The sequence below is a fragment of the Arachis ipaensis genome, chromosome B04, assembly GCF_000816755.2.
Source record: "Arachis ipaensis cultivar K30076 chromosome B04, Araip1.1, whole genome shotgun sequence".
NCBI classification, from domain to species: Eukaryota; Viridiplantae; Streptophyta; class Magnoliopsida; order Fabales; family Fabaceae; genus Arachis; species Arachis ipaensis.
This window is the reverse complement of record NC_029788.2, coordinates 18,940,578-18,950,106: the sequence shown is the minus strand read 5'-3', so window position 1 is coordinate 18,950,106 and position 9,529 is coordinate 18,940,578.

Below are 9,529 nucleotides of genomic sequence, written 5' to 3'. Positions count from 1 at the left end.
TATGAATAATTCCAGGTTCAATGAAAATAAAATAAAATAAAAACAAACAAAACGAAATAAAATTGAAAAAGGAACGATCATACCATGGTGGGTTGTCTCCCACCTAGCACTTTTAGTTAAAGTCCTTAAGTTGGACATTTGATGAGCTTCCTGCTATAGTGGCTTGTGCTTGAATTAATCCAAAAATTTCCACCAGTGCTTGGAATGCCAACAGCCTACGGGGTCCCAAACTAGGCATGTAAAGCCCTTGAGCAGCTTCAAACAGATTCTAAGGCTCCCGGGGTGTTGAATGTCAGAATAGATTCTAGGATCCCAAACCTTGCTTTTGCACCCGCCTTTGTCTGGAATTGTATTTTTCTAGCCGGGCGGTTTGGAAGTTGTTTTCTCACCAAGATGACCAAACGCCTTCCGAAACCCATTCAATTGAACTTGATACCAATCCTTGCACTTCAAATTGAAGCGTGGAACCTTATTGAATCTTGCACACCAGCTCTGAGTACGAGCCATTTCCCTCTTACTCTTAAAGCCGCAGAGAGCTCTAAGCTGGCCATATGTTTCAAGCAAACCATATTCAAGTGGAAAAGTAAAGATAAAGGTTAAGGATTTTATCCACTTGAAGTTTGTATTGGGCGGTAATGGCCTTGGGATAGGTGTTTCCAGTGGTTCTGCAAGCTCTACTCCCTTGTGTTCTTCTATGAATTCCTCCACTTCTTTGCAAAATTCTTCAAATTCAACCATGTCTTGATCAAAGTCCTCGATTTCTTCCTCATCATCACTCAAGTCATAAGTTGGAGGTTGAGAAAAATCTACCTCCACATCATCTTCGTATTCACTTGGGTGAGATTCTTCAGGCTCAAGGAGTTCAGTTGCGGATGCAAGTTCATTACTAGGAGAGCTTGATTCATGATCATCAATGCTTAGGGAATCAGTTTCTTGGTATGTTCCGCCCAATTCTTCACAAGGTATATGCCTTGGAGGTTGTGCACTATCCTCCTTAGCATCAATTTTAAGCTTCTCGGCGGAATCCTTTACAGTTCTCGATTCCCATGGAGGTTTAGCATCTCCTAAATCTTCAACCACTTCTTCCTCTGCAACTATTATGGCTTCCTCCACTTGTTCCAATACAAAGCCATGTTCCTCATTGTCCACCGAAGTTTCTAGTGTCTCCTTCATGCCACGCTCTTCTTTTGATTCTCCACATATAGCATGGGAGTACTTTGAGTGCTCAGATGTTGGGAAGCTAATTTATTTACTACCTCGGTTAAGGTAGTCACGAATTTCAGTACATCCCTTTGCATCTTCGCTTGCCCTTGAAGAAGAACACGAAGGGTGTCATCCATTGGAGATTGGGGTGGATATGAGGGTTCATTGGTTGGGAGAGAGGACTCATAATACGGAGGTGGTTCTTGTTGATAAGGATATGGAGATGGTGAATATTGAGGTGGTGGTTCTGGGGAGTAATTGGATTAGAGTTGGGGTGGATATGGGTTAGGGTCGTCTGGAGGTGTTTGGTTGTAGGGGGCTTGTGAGTATGGTGGTTCAAAGCTATATTGAGGAGGTGGTTCATAGGCGTATGGTAGGGCTTGTCGGTAATTACAAGGGGGTCCACCATATCTATCATCTGGGTATGCATTCTGGAATGGTCATGGTCTATGGTATCTTGTAGGGTATTGTTGCCAAAAGGGTTGATCAGATCCTCGTGGCTCCGTCCATCTCTGATTGTGCTGACCTTGATGCATGTTCCTGTTATAATTTCCATTCTTTGCAACAACATTGGAACCAAACTCAAAGCGATAGGGGTGAGAATTCATAGTAAATAATAAAAATTAAAAATAAAAACAAATAAACAAGTAAAAGAAAATATTTACAATAACCAATAATAAGGCACACAGTTGCAATTCCCCAGCAACGGCGCCATTTTTGACGATCGGACTTTTGACGGTTTGGAATTCACAATAAATTCTCGTTGCAAGTATAGTTTCTAAACCAAGCAATAATCCTTTCATACAAAAGTTTTGGTTGTCACAAGTAACAAAACCCAATAAAATTTATAACCGAAGTATTTAAACCTCGGGTCGTCTTCTCAAGGAATTGCAGGGAGGTATAATTTATTATTGGTTATGTAAAGAGATATATTTTTTGGTTTTTGAAAGGTTTGAACAAGTAATTTAAATGACAAGAAAAATAAATTAATTATAAAATCTCTTGGCAAGGTATAAGAATTGGAATTCCTATCCTAGTTATCCTTATCAGGTGTGATGAGAATTGGGTTTTAATCCCACTTGGTCAGCCTTTACTAAACAAAGGAAGGTCAAATGGACTAATTAGCTTGATCCTCAAGTCCTAGTCAATCCTTATTGGAAAGACTAGCTTTAGAGTGATCCAAATCAATCAGTAATTCCAATTTCAATTAACAGCTGAGTTTGATAACTCAAGTGTTACCAATTACTTAACCAAAACCAAAAGGGAAAATAAATCTACTCGAATAAAAATGTCTTCAGATTGGAAGCAACAGTAACATAAATAAAAGAAAGGAATCTTAAATCTGAAATACCTCAAAATATATTAAATAGAACATTCAATTCTTAACATAAGAATTCATAAATTAAATTGGGAAAATAAATAAAAGGAACATTGAACCTGTAATTGGAGAAGATGAAATCCTAAATCCTTTAAGAGAAATTCTAATCCTAAATCCTAAGAGAGAGGAGAGAACCTCTCTCTCTAAAAAAACTACATCTACTCCTAAAATTATGTATTATAAATGTATGATGCATTATTCTTTGATTCCTCCATTCTCTGGCTTATATTCTGTGTTTCTGGATTCAGAATTGGGCCGAAAAAGGGTCCAAAAATCGCTGGGGGCATTTTCTGCAGATTCCTGTACGTGGCGTCTATAACGCGTTCGCGTGGGTCACGCGTCTGCGTCATCTGGGAGTTTTCCTTGTCACGCGTACGTGTCGGTCACGCGTACGCGTCATTTGCATTCTGCTCGAGGCGCGCGTCCGCGTTAGTCACGCGTGTGCGTCGATGCCTTTTCGCGCTGGGCACGCGTTTGCGTCGTCCATGCATTCGCGTCGCTGCCCTTTTCTTCAAAACTCCATTTTTGTGCTTTTCTTCCATTTTTGTATGTTTCCTTTTCGTCTCCTAAGCCATTCTTGCCCTATGAAACCTGAAAATACTTAACACACAAATCACGGCATCGAATGGTAATAAAAGGGTAATTAAAATTAATATTTTTAAAGCATAGGAAACATGTTTTTCACAAATATCATAAAATAAGGAAAGGAAAGTAAAACCATACAATTTACATGAATAAGTGGGTGAAGGGTTGAATAAGTTACTTAAATTAAGCACAAAATACATCATAAAATATGGGTTTATCACCGTCACCGGGGTTTTTGCTCGCGATTGTCACTTGGGGTTATTGACGGAGCCACTGTCGGGTCAATTTGGAGTTGCGGCTACTTCGTTTTGTTAATTCAGTGAGTATTTCACGTTTCAAAAACCCCTACTTTAGCGTTCGATTGTGTTTGGTAAAGACCTTGAGGCTTGGTAATGTAGGTTTGAGTTCCGTTGTTTGCGTGTCGCATAAGTGTTACGGAGGCTGCTGTGCCATTCCTTTTATTTCACTAAGTGTTTTTACCTCGGAATCCTCGCCATTTGTTTTCAGTTATGAGTTTTAAGATTTCCGTGATATTGATGTGTTAGGAAGTTGTAACTGAGCTTATATGTGGTGTTGAGGCTGTTTCTACTATTAAGAAAAACAAGCGGAGCTGGGATTTTGGTTGTTGATTTCGGGTTGAGGCAGAAAGGACTCTGTGAGGCGTTTAGGCTGTGGTTTCGCGTGTCGAGGTAGGGGCTCCTTCAGAAAACCATATTGTATGAATTAGAATTACTATATATGGATATTGATATGAGAAAATGTATCTGAGAGTAATTGTATAAGTTTTATGTGATTGTTGATTGTCTTGAACGAATATGAATGTTTGATTGGCTGGGTTGTGGTTCGGTTTTGTGAAACGGACCGTTCTTGAAATGCTTCTTTAAAGTTAATTTTTTTTAAAAGCTTGAAATCAGGTTTATTCTGTCAAGAATTGATTTGAACTTGATTTGGTGTTCTTGAAACCTGAACACGATGTATATTTGGAAACAACTTGATTTTGAATTGATTTGGTTTTGGATCCCTTGATGAGGGTTGCGGAATGGATTGGTTGGGACCCGGAAAGGGTGGCAAAGTCCAAATTTTAGGGGAGGTGCTGCCGAAATTCTGGTAGAATCCGGGACTTTACTGAAACGTTATTCGGAAACTTATGAGTTAAAGGCTTCTACTATTTTATCCGAATTATTAAGAAAGGGATGACTTTTGCTTTTGAAATGAATTATTAAAAAAGAAATTGTGATTTAGTCTTGTTTCTTAAGAAAAATATTATATTTCACTTGTGAACAAGTTATTTAGATGAAACTTATGCTTTAAGGCTGTTTTAAATGTGAAAAGGGTTTATGCCTTTGAATTTGACTTGAGGGTTTCAATTAGAGAAGTTCAGTGACTTTGAAAGAACCTAAAAGTCTATTGACAAGTTTCATTCTAAAATGTTTTGGTAAAGTCTTAAGTACTCTTTAAATTCTGAATTTTTGTAAGACTAAAACAATTTCTGGGCAGTTTAAAACGCTTTGGAATTTACCATGGGGTTGAAACTGGTTTTGTTTAAGTAAAGGAAGTGGCTTTGAAAAGAGTAATTGATTACATGATTCGGTTTGGCTTAAATCCTATTTTATTACTCAAATCAGGAAGCCAAGGTTTTAATGATTTTAAGTGAATTTGAGGAAATGAGTTATGTTATTCTCCCCTAAAGACTTGAGACTCTGCCAAGGAACTTTTGTCATAAAATTCCGTTGTTGGATGGATGATTTTGAATATTTCAAAATAAATCTTTAACTTGCCATGGTTATGGAAGTTTTGGAAAGAGGATGCCGAGAGTGGCATTGTTTTTAAAAGGGGAACTTACTTTGAGCAAAAGTGGCTTATGAGCCTGAGATGATTTGAGAAATGAGATCTTTAAAGCCAAGGCTGAAAAGAGCTGAAATTTGATTTCAGAGTAAATTGAATTGAGAAAAAAAGTGATTTATGGCTTGAATAATGATTTCATGAATTTGATGATGTTGGATGGTGGAAGTGTTGTTTTGTTATGAGTCGGAATGGCTGTGTATGATTATGAATTTTAGCTGGTTCTGGATTGAACTATGAGCCGGATGGCTGACTGTGAGTCATGAATTTAAGCCGAATGGCTGAAATGAATGTTGAATTATGGCTGAGAATAAATGCATATGTGCTGAGATATTGATATTGTGATTTTGCACTTCCACTTATCTGAGATACGAGTTTTCCTGGGTGAAAGCAGTGGCTAGCCACCATGTGCTCTAGGTGGAGACTCGATACTTGATGCACGAATTATAAATCACACTTTTTACAACTCGTACCACTAACCAGCAAGTGCACTGGGTCGTCCAAGTAATACCTTACGTGAGTAAGGGTCGATCCCACGGAGATTGTTGGCTTGAAGCAAGCTATGGTTATCTTGTAATTCTCAATCAGGAAAACAATAAAACAATTCACTTATCAAATTTGATTGCAAGGAATAACAGAGCATGAAATAAATACTTGTTATGCAGTAATGGAGAATGTGTTGGAGTTTTGGAGATGCTTTGTCTTCTGAATCTCTGCTTTCCTCTGTCTTCTTGTTCACGCACGCATGTCCTCCTATGGCAAGCTGTGTGTTGGTGGATCACCGTTGTCAATGGCTACCATCCATCCTTCCAGTGAAAAGGGTCCGGGTGCGCTGTCACCACACGGCTAATCATCTGCAGGTTCTCAATCATGCCGGAATATGATTTACTATCCTTTTGCGTCTGTCACTACGTCCAGCACTCGTGAGTTTGAAGTTCATCACAGCCATTCAATCCCAGAATCCTACTCGGAATACCACACACAAGGTTTAGACTTTCCGGATTCTCATGAATGCTGCCATCAATCTAGCTTATACCACGGAGATTCTGATTAAGGAATCTAAGAGATATTCATTCAATCTGATGTAGAATGGAGGTGATTGTCAGACACACGTTCATGGATTGAGGAAGGTGATGAGTGTCACGGATCATCACCTTCTCCATAATTAGGCGCGAATGGATATCTTAGATAGGAACACGCATGTTTGAATGGAAAACAGAGATACTTGCATTAATTCATCGAGACACAGCAGAGCTCCTCACCCCCAACAATGGAGTTTAGAGACTCATGCCATCAAAGAGTACAAAATTAAGATCTAAAATGTCATGAGATACAAAATAAATCTCTAAAAGTTGTTTAAATACTAAACTAGTAACCTAGGTTTACAGAAAATGAGTAAACTATAACAGATAGTACAGAAATCCACTTCTGGGGCCCACTTGGTGTATGCTGGGTCTGAGACTAAAGCTTCTCACGTGCCTGGGGCTGTTTTGGGCGTTCAACGCCAGCTTTGGATCCTTTTCTGGCGTTGAACTCCAACTTGCAACTTGTTTCTGGCGCTGGACGCCAGAATTGGGCAAAGAGCTGGCGTTGAACGCCAGTTTACATTGTTTATCCTTGAGAAAAGTATGGACTATTATATATTTCTGTAAAGCCCTGGATGTCTACTTTCCAACACAATTGGAATCACGCCATTTGGAGTCTTGTAGCTCCAGAAAATCCATTTTGAGTGCAGGGAGGTCAGAATCCAACAGCATCAGCAGTCCTTTTTCAGCCTGAATCAGATTTTTGCTCAGCTCCCTCAATTTCAGCCAGAAAATATCTGAAATTATAGAAAAATACACAAACTCATAGTAAAGTCTAGAAATGTGGATTTTGCCTAGAAACTAATGAAAATAAACTAAAAACCAACTAAAACATACTAAAATCTATATGAAATTAACCCCAAAAAGCGTATAAAATATCCGCTCATCACAACACCAAACTTGAACTGTTGCTTGTCCTCAAGCAACTAGACAAACAAAATAGAAGACTAATAAGTCAAGAAGCAATAATATCTCAGAGTTTTTGAGTGAAGCTTAGATTCTAATTAGATGAGCGGGACTAGTAGCTTTTTGCTTCCGAACTGTTTTGGCATCTCACTTTATCCATTGAAGCTCAGAGTGATTGGCATCTATAGGAACTTAGAATTCAGATAGTGTTATTGATTCTCCTATTTCAGTATGATGATTCTTGAACACAGCTACTTTATGAGTCTTGGCCGTGGCCCTAAGCACTTTGTTTTCCAGTATTACCACCGGATACATAAATGCCCCAGACACATAATTGGGTGAACCCTTTTAGATTGTGACTCAGCTTTGCTGAAGTCCCCAATTAGAGGTGTCCAGGGTTCTTAAGCACACTCTTCTTTTTTATTCCTGTGTTTTCTTCTTGATGGGGTCATCATGTGCTTGTTGTTTTTCCATTGATGCTTTGGTGATTGGTTTCTCAATTGAGATAGCTGAGGTAGCTTTAAGATCTCCCTGATCTTGTCAGGGTTGGTATGAACAATCTTTCCTCTGACCATGGTCCGATATTCATAGAAAGCAGTTCCAGATAGTTTTTGCTTGTCTGTCTGCCACATGTTAGCATAGAACTCCTGGACCATATTCCTTCCCGCTTTCGTCTCAGGATTAGCTAGGACCTCCCAGTTCCTGATTCGAATTTGCTCCTGGATCTCCGGATATTCGTCTTCTTTCAGATCGAATCTAACTTCCGGGATCACTGATCTTAGACCCATTATTTTGTAATAATGGTCTGAATGTTCTTTAGATAAGAACTTCCCTTGATTCCAAAGTGGTTTTGGAACGCTCTCTTTCTTGCCTCTTGAAGTGGGTTGTTTTCCTTTAGGAGCCATGATCTTAGTGATCACGGATAAACACACCAAACTTAGAGGTTTGCTTGTCCTCAAGCAAAAGAAAAGAAATGAGAGGGATAGAAGGAGAGCTAGGAGCAATTGTTGATGGAGGGGGGGGAGGCCGAACCTATATTTAAAGGGAGGGGAGTAGGTTCGAAAATTTAGAAAAGATATGATAAAAAAGATTGATTTGGAAAAGATAAGATAAAAGATATGATAAGAGAGGATATAGTTTAAAATTGAAAAGATATGAAAAATTTTTGAAAAAGATAAATCTAGATTTTGAAAAAGATAATGTGGAGATTTGAAAAAGATATTGATGAGTTGAAAAGATTTTTGGAAAAGAGTTGAATTGGATTGAAAAAGAGGATTTGAGCTTATGGATTAAGATACATTTGATATTTTTAAAGTAGGATTTTTAGAAATTAAGGATTTTAGAAATCAGGGTTCTTAACATGTGTATGCAAGAAATCATGATTTGAAACATGGAAATTAAAATTAGAATGAAAAAATATGAAGAAGAAACGAATTTACCTCCTCCCCATCATCCTGGCGTTGAACGCCCAAACGCTGCCTGTTTTGGGCGTTCAACACCCAAATGCTACTCTCCTGGGCGTTCAACGCCCAGTTGTTGCCCTTTTCTGGCGTTGAACGCCAGATAGCTATCCTTACTGGCGTTCAGCGCCCACTGGATGCCTCTTTTGGGCGCTGAACGCCCAAAACAGGCTCTTACTGGCGTTTTCTTGCCAGTGAGCTCTTTTTCTCTGTTTTGTGTGCAGATTCCTTCTGTAACCCTGTGAACTTATGAAATTGATTCTTTACCTTGTTATCAATGAACTTTATATAAACAAATAAAAATAAAAATAGGGCAAAATGCTTAGAGGATTGATGCCCCATGGCTGGGTTACCTCCCAGCAAGCGCTTCTTTATTGTCTTTAGCTGGACCTTGCTGAGCTTTTAATCTAGCTTCAGCCTTGAGCACTCTTGCTCAACGTTGCCTTCAAGATAGTGCTTGATTCTTTGTCCATTGACAATGAACTTCTTATCAGAATCAATATCTTGAAGCTCTACATAACCATATGGTGATACACTTGTAATCACATATGGTCCCCTCCACCGGGATTTCAGTTTCCCGGGGAATAGCCTGAGTCTAGAGTTAAATAGCAGAACCTTCTGTCCTGGTTCAAAGATTCTAGATGACGGCTTTCTATCATGCCACTTTTTTTATTTCTCTTTATAAAGCTTGGCATTTTCGAAAGCAGTGAATCTGAATTCCTCTAGCTCATTTAGCTGGAGCAATCTTTTTTCTCCTGCTAATTTGGCATCAAAGTTTAGGAATCTGGTTGCCCAGTAGGCTTTATGTTCCAGTTCCACGGGCAGGTGACATGCCTTACAATACACAAGTTGGTATGGAGAGGTCCCTATAGGGGTCTTGAATGCTGTTCTGTAAGCCCACAGAGCATCATCCAAGTTCCGTGCCCAATCCTTTCTACGGGTACTTACTGTTCATTCTAGGATTCTCTTTAATTCTCTGTTAGAGACTTCAGCTTTCCTATTAGTTTGTGGATGATATGGAGTAGCTACCTTGTGGCGAATCCCATACCGAACCATGGCAGAGTAAAGCT